This window comes from Dipteris shenzhenensis, chromosome 15 (genome assembly GCF_047967505.1).
Source record: "Dipteris shenzhenensis isolate YYH24624 ecotype China chromosome 15, Dip_SZ_1.0, whole genome shotgun sequence".
Classification (NCBI taxonomy): Eukaryota; Viridiplantae; Streptophyta; class Polypodiopsida; order Gleicheniales; family Dipteridaceae; genus Dipteris; species Dipteris shenzhenensis.
In genome coordinates, this window is record NC_141610.1 from 51,926,648 (window position 1) to 51,936,805 (window position 10,158).

At 40.7% G+C, this 10,158-nt stretch overlaps 1 pseudogene; it reads right to left on the bottom strand.

Moving 5' to 3' along the window:
• Nucleotides 1-8,693: 8,693 nt before the first annotated feature.
• Nucleotides 8,694-9,785, bottom strand: LOC147893955 (mRNA cap guanine-N(7) methyltransferase 1 pseudogene; annotated as a pseudogene).
• Nucleotides 9,786-10,158: the final 373 nt, after the last annotated feature.

Genomic DNA, 10,158 nt, shown 5'->3' on the forward strand with positions numbered 1-10,158 from the left:
ATTACAATTTTTTTAACATGGAGAAAAATCACATTCTCATCAACTAATTCAATCTATACCTTAAAATTTTACATCACTTGGACCTTGATCAAGAAAAACATACTCTAACATAAAAATTTGCAACTTAACCAACCTAGCATAACCAAACTAACGTGGATAAACTCACATAACGAGCTAGGTTTCATAAAGTAATATCGATCAACTTTACCACATATATGAATAAATGGAAGTAAAATAATGTATGGTTTCAAATGAATACCACGTTCACACACACACACACACACACACACACACACACACACACACACACACACACACACACACACACAAAGTCTATGGTCTCAAGTTCTGGTGTTGCAATGGGAGAATGGCACTACTGCCATCCTCCAATCTCCCCATTTTGCAAAGCTAAAAATTTCTAAATTTGCTCCACTTCCATTCTCCCATTGCAATGTCCCAATTCAAAACGTTGGCTTTGCAAAGGGGGAATGGCACTAGTGCCATTCTCCCATTGTGATTTCCCGAATCAAATCTTGGCTATGCAAAGGGGAAATGGCACTAGTGCCAATCTCCTAGATTCAAAGTTTTGGCTTCACAGAGTCAAAATGGCACATGTGAGTTTGATGATCTCAGTGTCATTATGTAGGTCCTAGCATGAGATTGGCGTCACTGCCATTCTCCGCTAGTGGTAATCTAGGCAAACTAAACCTGTAGATTGACATTCCACTAATTTTATTGGCTACAGTAGGATAATGGCAAAAGTGCAAATGCACATGTGAGTTTAGGATTCCTTGTGCATGTTTTCAGGTCATGGTATGAGATTGGCACCACTGCCATTCTCCACAGAGATTGACACAAATCCATATGAACTCTATAGAGCAGAGACTGTGATCATAGGAGAGTGGTGTCTGATTCCATTCCACATGTGAGTTTGATGATCTCAGTGTCATTATGTAGTTGCCATCATGAGATTGGCATCACTGCCATTCTCCGCTAGTGGTAATCTAGACAAACTAAACCTATAGATTGACATTCCATTAATTCCAATGGGAGAATGGCACCGCTGCCATTCTACCTTTGTGAAGCCAAAATTTTGAATCAGGACATTCCATTGGGAGAATGGCATCACCGCCATTCTCCGCTAGTGGTAATCTAGACAAACTGAACCTATATTCCACTAATTTTATTGGCTGCAGTAGGATAGTGGAAAAAGTGCCAATGCACATGTGAGTTTAGATTGGCATCACTGCCATTCTCCGCTAGTGGTAATCTAGACAAACTGAACCTATATTCCACTAATTTTATTGGTTGCAGTAGGATAGTGGAAAAAGTGTCAATGCACATGTGAGTTTAGATTGGCATCACTGCCATTCTCCACTAGTGGTAATCTAGACAAACTGAACCTATATTCCACTAATTTTATTGGCTGCAGTAGGATAATGGCAAAAGTGCCAATGCACATGTGAGTTTAGAATTCCTTGTGCATGTTTTCAGTTCATGGTATGAGATTGGCACCACTGCCATTCTCCATAGAGATTGACACAATTCCATATGATCTCTACACAGTGGAGACAGTGATCACTACATAGAAGAATGCACATGTGAGTTTATGATTCTCAATGCCATTTCTTAGGGCAAGCATGAGATTGGCATCACTGCCATTCTCCGCTAGTGGTAATCTAGACAAACTGAACCTATAGATTGACATTCCACTAATTTTATTGGCTGCAGTTGGATAATGGCAAAAGTGCCAATCCAAATGTGAGTTTAGGATTCCATATGATCTCTACACAGTGGAGACAGTGATCACTGCATAGAAGAATGCACAGTAGGATAATGGCAAAAGTGCATGTTTTCAGGTCATGGTATGAGATTGGCACCACTGCCATTCTCCACTGGTGGCATTCTCCATAGATATTGACACAGATCCATATGATCTCTACACATGTGAGTTTAGGCTTCTCAATGCCATTTCTTAGGGCCTAATAAGAGATTGGCACCACTGCCATTCTCCACTTGTACAAATGTTTACCCTACTATTCTAGGAGGGGTATTCCAGTGATCATAAGAGAGTAGTGTCCTATTCCATTCCACATGTGAGTTTGATGATCTCAGTGTCATTATGTAGGTGCCAGCATGAGATTGGCATCACTGCCATTCTCCGCTAGTGGTAATCTAGGCAAACTAAACCTGTAGATTGACATTCCACTAATTTTATTGGCTACAGTAGGATAATGGTAAAAGTGCAAATGCACATGTGAGTTTAGGATTCCTTGTGCATGTTTTCAGGTCATGGTATGAGATTAGCACCACTGCCATTCTCCACAGAGATTGACACAAATCCATATGAACTCTACAGAGCGGAGACTGTGATCATAGGAGAGTGGTGTCTGATTCCATTCCACATGTGAGTTTGATGATCTCAGTGTCATTATGTAGTTGCCAGCATGAGATTGGCATCACTGCCATTCTTCGCTAGTGGTAATCTAGACAAACTAAACCTATAGATTGACATTCCACTAATTCCAATGGGAGAATGGCACCGGTGCCATTCTACCTTTGTGAAGCCAAAATTTTGAATCAGGACATTCCATTGGGAGAATGGCACTAGTGCCATTCTCCATTTTCCAATGGCAGAATGGAACTAGTTCCATTCTCCACTTTCCTATTACAAAGCCAAAAATTTTAAATTTTAAATTTGCACCACTGCCATTCTCCTGTTGCAATGTCCCGACTCAAAACTTTGGCTGTGCCATTCTCCCCATGCAATGTCGTGATTGAAAATTTCTACTTCACAAAGACAGTATGGCACTAGTGCCATTCTCCCATTGCAATGTCACGATTCAGAATCTTGGCTTTGCAAAGGGAAAATGGCACCAGTGCCAGTCTCCCAATGCAATGTCTTGATTCAAAGTTTGCCTTCATAAAGGGAGAATGGCACCAGTGCCATTCTCCCATTGCAATGTCCTAATATAAAATTTTGGCTTTGCAAAGGGAGCATGGCACCATTGGCATTCTCCCAAGGCAAAGTCCCAAGTCAAAATTTTGTCTTCCAAAGGAAAAATGGCACTAGTCTGTTCTCCTCTTATGAAGACAAATGTTTTTCTCAAGTCAATGCATGGGGAGAATGGCACTGGTGCCATTCCCCTTTTCAAAGATGGTGAAAATAATTTATGCTTTAGAAAAAGTTTTATGAAATTGCTAAAATTTTTAGGGAAATAATTCATGCTTTCATGAAAATTTTGTATAGACTCATTCATGCATTCTAGAGATTTGCACTAATGCCATTCTTCCCCTCTAGATTGACATGTTTGATGGTCTTATGAAATTCTTTGGTTGTAATTTGTTCATACTTAATTCTCCGTAATCGTAATGACAGAGGATGGCTATCAGAAGCGGGGACAAGGTCATGATGATGGTGGGGAATGAAGTGGTTGGAATTGGTGGAGTGTGTGCAATAGATCTGGAGGCCTACTGTAGTGGTGTGAAGATTGGGACAAAAAATGTATCAGTGATAGTGGAGAAGTCTATCAATAGTGAAATGCTCTTGCCATTTCCCACTATGGATGCAGTGCTTGTTGGTGAGGCAATTTGGAGCGTTGTCAAGTGGCCTAAGGGCTCTCTAAAACATGTTGGTGATTCTTTAGATGATGTGGTAACTAAAGAAGCTGCACCAAGTGAGCCTAAGAGACCTTATGTTGAGGCAATGCTTCATTGGAAACTGACAATTTCATTCGTGAATCTTGGAAAGAGAAAAAAGTTGTCTTATGGGATGAGAGCAAAACAAAGACCATGGGGGAAGGTGTGATCTTATATGTTTTCCCGGGAGACTCTATAAACTTTGACCTATTGGGTAACGATTGCATTGGTGTGGGTATTGAAAAGAAAGAATAAATTAGAGGAAGTGACTTAGGGTCTTCTATGCAAGATGTCGGCTCTCTCAACCTAGTAAAGTGGCCCATCAACCAGATTACCTTACTTGAAGGAAGCCCATTGCAACAATATGTGCCCATGGACCATGTTGCTAGTATAGATGAGTTGGTCAATGATTAAATGTTGAAAAGGGATGATCCAACATCAAAGAAAAGAAGGTACACTTTCATTAACAGGGTGCCTAAACAAAGAGAGCCTCCAACACCAATGTACAAAATGTCACTAGATTCGGTGCAGCAGGTTTCTTCCATTGATTGTTGTGGGAGTAGGTGTTGCCAACATGCAGAGCGAGATCTCTTAATGAATCTAAGGAAGAACTTTTGGGGCAGCTCCTATCCTGGATGTGGTTATCAAAGCCTATCCACATCCACATTTGGCAGGATTTGGAAATCAAACTTAAAAAATGTAGCCCTTGCTAAGACGAGTGAATTCTCTAAATGTAGCTTGTGCAGCTGGATCAAGGCTCAATTGGCAACCACAAAAAGTCAAGATGAGCGCAATTCGCTGATGGAAGAGAGAAAGATGCATATGATATAGCAACAAAGTTGTAGGAACTTATACTATGCATGGCGTAGGTACTCTGAGATGGATCCAAAAAAGTATGTATGCATAATCCATGATAAGATGGACCAAAAAAAGACGGCAATTCCAAGACTTCAGGTGAGGTCCAAGGACACCGATTCTGCATGGCAATTATAAGTTTCACTCATTGGAATGATTACCCATGGGCATGGAAACGGTCATTATGGACACTTCACCCTCAATGGTTTGTGGCCATCTGACCCCAACCTAACAATTGGATTGCTCTCAATTTGTTTGCGCAACCTCGAGAGGATGGATATGCATGACCTTGGAGACCTTGCTACCAATGGGATTCCTAGAAGCAATGCTCGCCTTTTGAATGCTCTATGTTCAAGAAACGCTTTGGACTCCCATTACAGTTCTAAAGGTGCACATGTTTCCACAAGTGGAGCTAGCTTGTCTCAAAATGTAGATGTCACGATCACAGATGCAAATCTAGAAACTGTATCGGAAAGTGACCCGAAGTCTGTCACGGAGGCCATGACAATTTCCATTGCAAGGGCTACAGACACATGTATGAATTTTTTTCCATCAAATACAAGAGAAAACCCACCCTCTTTAGAGGAGAGTGTTGCTATTGAGCCACCATTCCAAAAGTTGCCAGAGAACTTACTACTCCAACTAGATAATTGTGGGTCTGAGAACAAAAATAGATACTTGTTTGCATACCTTTCTCTTCTTGTAGCAAGGGGCATTTTCAAGACAGTTCAATTGGGCTTCTTGATGGTAGGGCACACACATGAGGACATTGATGAAATGTTCAGCAGGTTTTCTGAGAGCTTGCGGGTGGGACAAACATTCACTTTCCCGCATCTGATGGATACATTCAAAAAATGTACATCATCTTCACCGACACCATTTGTTCTTACAGGGGTTCCTAACTTCAAGGATTATGTGGATGGCTACCTATGTGATGGGCAAGAAATGCTAGTTGGACATGCAAAGCCATTACAATTTCGATTTTACATGCAAGGTGACAGACCAATGATGCAGTACAAGGTGCATCCAAAATCACCGAATTGGATGCCCATTGAAGGGGGAATTGAGCTATGGAAGAAAGATAGTGAGGGTCGATCATTATTGCCAATAGGTTGTCCATATATATTGCCAATGGCTGCATTTGTGAGAGATCATTTGCAAGTAATATCAAGGATAAAGGATTACATTAAGTTTTGGGAGAGATGTGCAAGTGGAAAGAATGCATCCTATGAGTCCTACATTAGGCCAGTGATAGACTATTGGAAAACCATGATCGGTGAGCTCGAATAGGAAAACATCTCAGAGATAGGAGTGTACAGAGAGTTTTGGCCAAGAACACAATCTCCTGATGAGGAGGATGATATAGATGCTTGCATTAATGATTTCCAAGGCTATGAGGAATGGAATGATCACTATTGTGGGCCTCTAAAAGGTAAGCCGAGGGAAGAGTTTAGACCAATGGTGGATGTTAAGCAAGGTGACTTCGTCTTGGTGAGGCCATCAGATCTTATATACCCCATATGGCTTGGGGTTGCCATATCAAGTGCCGAGATGGATGCTGCTTCTCCTAATTTCAAGAAATTATTAATCCAATATTGGGCACCATCAGTTAAGAGAAAGGGGCTCAGTGATGCAGATGCCTATGTTGATTGCTAGAACAAGTATTGGGTAGAGAATAGGTTGGATCCACCGGTATGGGAGTGTATTGATGCAATTGTCTGGTCATGGACATCAAAATCCATAAATAGACCCAAGAAGATCAAGATTCCACAGAGCGTATGTATCAAAGCACAGGAGAGCTTGCTTGGTATCAGAGCATAGAAAATGGTGTCGATTTTCTCCCTCTTAATCTCCCAAACTTCCATTGTAAGGTGTGTTCTCATGTGATGTTTCTCAATTGTTGTTATCTTGTCAATGGGTATTTGCATATTATTAATATGATAATTTTCAGAAGCTGACCTTCACTAACAACTGCTTTGTTTCTAGTGGAACTCACTATGCATGGTGTTTGTTAACACCACCAACTGTGTTTATTATCACCTCAAGTAAAATATACATGTTGTCCCTAGACGGTGTTTATTAACACCACCAAATACATGATTTTCAAACCCTGCCACAAATGCTTTATTCCGGTTTTTATATGCAATGAACTGTTTCACAACCAATGAAGTTTTTCATAATCATTGGAATTCCAAATATTAGCTTATTCAATATTGGTAAAATTCCCACAATCAATGGAAAATTTCCCAAATTTAATGAAGCCTTTCCCAATTTTAATGAAATCCACCCAATTTCAAAATTCCCAAAATGCAACTTTTGTCCCACTTTATCTAATACTGTGTTTGGGGATCAACATTCTGTTGGCTTTCAATGCTTCTCTCTTGCTTATTGTCTTCGAACGTTTCACGTGTTTGATTGTTGCCTAGCTACTCTTTGGAGCGGATCTGCTAGTCCTGCGGGTAGTAGGATGTGTTTGGAAGAATTAAGCAGGCTATGTGCTTAATCCACATCCATAAAAGAATCTCAATTAAATTCCAATCAAAAAATGACAATTTTAATTTAAAAAAATGATACTAGTTTTGATGGACCTATATGTCACTTTTTATAATTTCTCGTTTGATGCACAAACTTGTGTAGCTTAATCCATAGAAAAAACCTTTCACTAGAATACTTCAAGCAATAATAAAACAAATCATACATTAGACCAAATAGAGATTACACGTAATCATACTAGAGATACCACTTTCAAGACACAAAGAATTGGTAACCACGGATTATGAGATATACATATACAGGAAACTACAGAAGAAGCATTAAACAAATCTTCTAATATAATTATCCAAGAAGCCAAAAAAGGCTGGTAACTCCTAGACCAAGTTTGGTAATACTCAAACTATGAAGCATTTGGTCATCCTTATGTGAAGGACTCATTAATATATACCTTAAAATAAGTAAGAAATTAATTTCACAACTAGACCCATCATTTTTATTTAGTTTGGTGGAGTGTAACAGATCTAGAGGAGGAGCTACCATTTGCACAAGAGTGTCAATCCATTCAAGAGTATGTGTATTACATATATAGTCACTATAATACTTAATTACTAAGACATCACGCAGTATTTCTATGTTACCTCGCACATTTCTTAGGTAAATCTCCTCAGGTATGTGAAACATGTGGCAACATGCGATAAGTCCATTTAATGTGTGGTGACAATAAATAAATGTGTGGAAAAAATCTATAAAGTGTGTTTCACCTCATTTGATTGTAAATTTCTCTAGATTCACCATGTATGATTCACCATTGAGAGAGAGAGAGAGAGAGAGAGAGAGAGAGAGAGAGAGAGAGAGAGAGGTTACATTGCACACTAACCCATGGGCTTTAGTGAAAGTACAGTGCACAAAGAGGAAGATGACTTCCTTGTAGCCTCAAGTTCTAGTCTCACCCACTAAGAAAGATCCTTCATCCTTCATATATACTACTTATAATCCTAACTAGGGTAAGAAATTTTTCTTAAAACTCCTAATTCAAAACTACTTTGATCATTATGTATGGATCTCGCTCGTCATAAAAAGTATGCCTTTTCAAACTAACCCTTGTGTACACTTTCGTTATGCATTGTTTTTGTGTATGCTATGTAGAACCTAACCCTCTTAGCTATGAATATTAATGCTTCTCCATTGCACTAACTTGTTGATTACCATGTCTCGGAGTCTCATGGAACCCATAAGATGTGACCATAGTTTAATGTATGTATGGCAATGTTGAGAGGGTGTTACAAACAATACACTAGCAACACTATAATTGAACATTGAAGCACGTTAAAAGTCTGAAGCGTTCGTAGAATCTAGCTAGATTAGCAATGGAGCCCATGAGATGTGACCATGGTTTAATGCCTGGCAATGTTGAGAGGATGTTACAAACAATACACTAGCTACACATAATTGAACGTTAAAGTACATTAAAACTTCAAAGGTTAAGTAGAATCTAGCTAGATTAGCTTGAGAAGAAACTCCCTTGTCATGATGATAAAAAAGAGTGTGTGATAGTGATCACTTGTCACACGGAGTTTAAAGTATGAAATACAAGCTTTCAATGGGAACCAAGGAGCATGAATGATACCAAATGACTATAGACGCTTATAAAAAATGAGGCAACCACTATAGACGCAAATCCTGCGTAGTTGAAGCTTTGGACACTCTCACCATCTATTTCTAGTGACACGAGCCCTTTTCTGGAACACAAATGTCCTGTATAGGGAGGAACATTCCCATTCTACAGCGGACATGCTACCTCCGCCGCCTCCCAGCTGCAGCATGAAATCTTCTACGGTCTCTCCTTCGTTTAGTTTCTCACGTAATACGTCATGAAAGCCTTGGCTCGACAACAAATCCAAGCCATATTCCATTGCCAAATCTTTGAGTTGATAGAATGGGAGAAGCCATTCGCGTAAATGATCTATTATACCTTGCAAATAAAAGTCAAACCTAACGCCGAATGGTGGAGACAACGAGCTGTGAAATTGTTTACATGAGAAGCCAGGTTCCATCTTGACCTTGTAAATATGGTTGCCGAACTCGTGGCTCGCTGTGTCTTGCAGCCTATCTATTATCGCAGTGGCGTCCGGCACGGTCCCGATGAAGAACCCTCCTGGCTTTAGCAAAGTGGCTACGTTGTTTAGAGCGTCACGCGCTCGTCCTTCACATGACCATGCATACTGCAACGCGAACTGACAGCTGCACACGTCAAAGCGTGGATGATCTCTCAGAGCGTCGCGGAATGAGTCGTCGAAGCAATCGGCACAAATAAGGCGTGCTGGGAAGGCCAACACCCTCATATAGTCAGAAATGTCTCTTTCGTACCGTTGTCTGGCATACTCCAGCGCGTTGCTCGAAATGTCAGCTCCTACATAGTATTCGATGCCTGCTTTCTCCCACTTGATTAGGTCTCCGCCCCTCCCACACGCAAGATCCAGAACTCGGTCACGTCGATTTGTATACGTACGTATGAGAGAGTTCTTGACCCAATTGTGGAATCTTCTCAATTGCAAGCCTTCTCTGGGCTCCAAATCTTGAGCTCTAGCGCTGGCTTTCGGCGCCTGCGCATTGAAATGGTCCACGATGCATTGCGTATCTCTTTCTTGGACAAAAGGACGCGTGCTGTTCTTTGAAGGAACTATGTAACGGCAGGGCGCTGGCAAGAGATCACCATCAAAAGGCAGATCAGGATGGTCCGTTGAAGGGATTATGCAACGATCACTTCGCAAACGCACAGGAAGGTCTTCTCGATTCATGTTAAGAACGGCAAAGAGAACTGGAGCGTCTGTGAGCTGGAGTCTCGCTTGGTTTTGGAACAAACCAGCGAACAAGAGGCTAGAGCACAATCAACATCCAAAGTTGCACACGGTCTAAGAGCCCTCAAGTCTGGCGCAGGGTTATTTCTACGCCTCAAGTCTGGAGTGACGGACCTGTTGAAACGAAGCCATTGTTCTTAAATAGGCAATCGACTACGAAAAGATGGGCCTCTAAGAAAGCCTTGTATTCTGTGCCAGTGGTAACAGGAAGGAGATTCTTGCATGGCGCTCAAAACAAATTACCTAGTCGGTAACAGCACGCTCACTTGCATGTCTTCAAAGAAAATGAACACGGAAGAAAATTGGAATTATA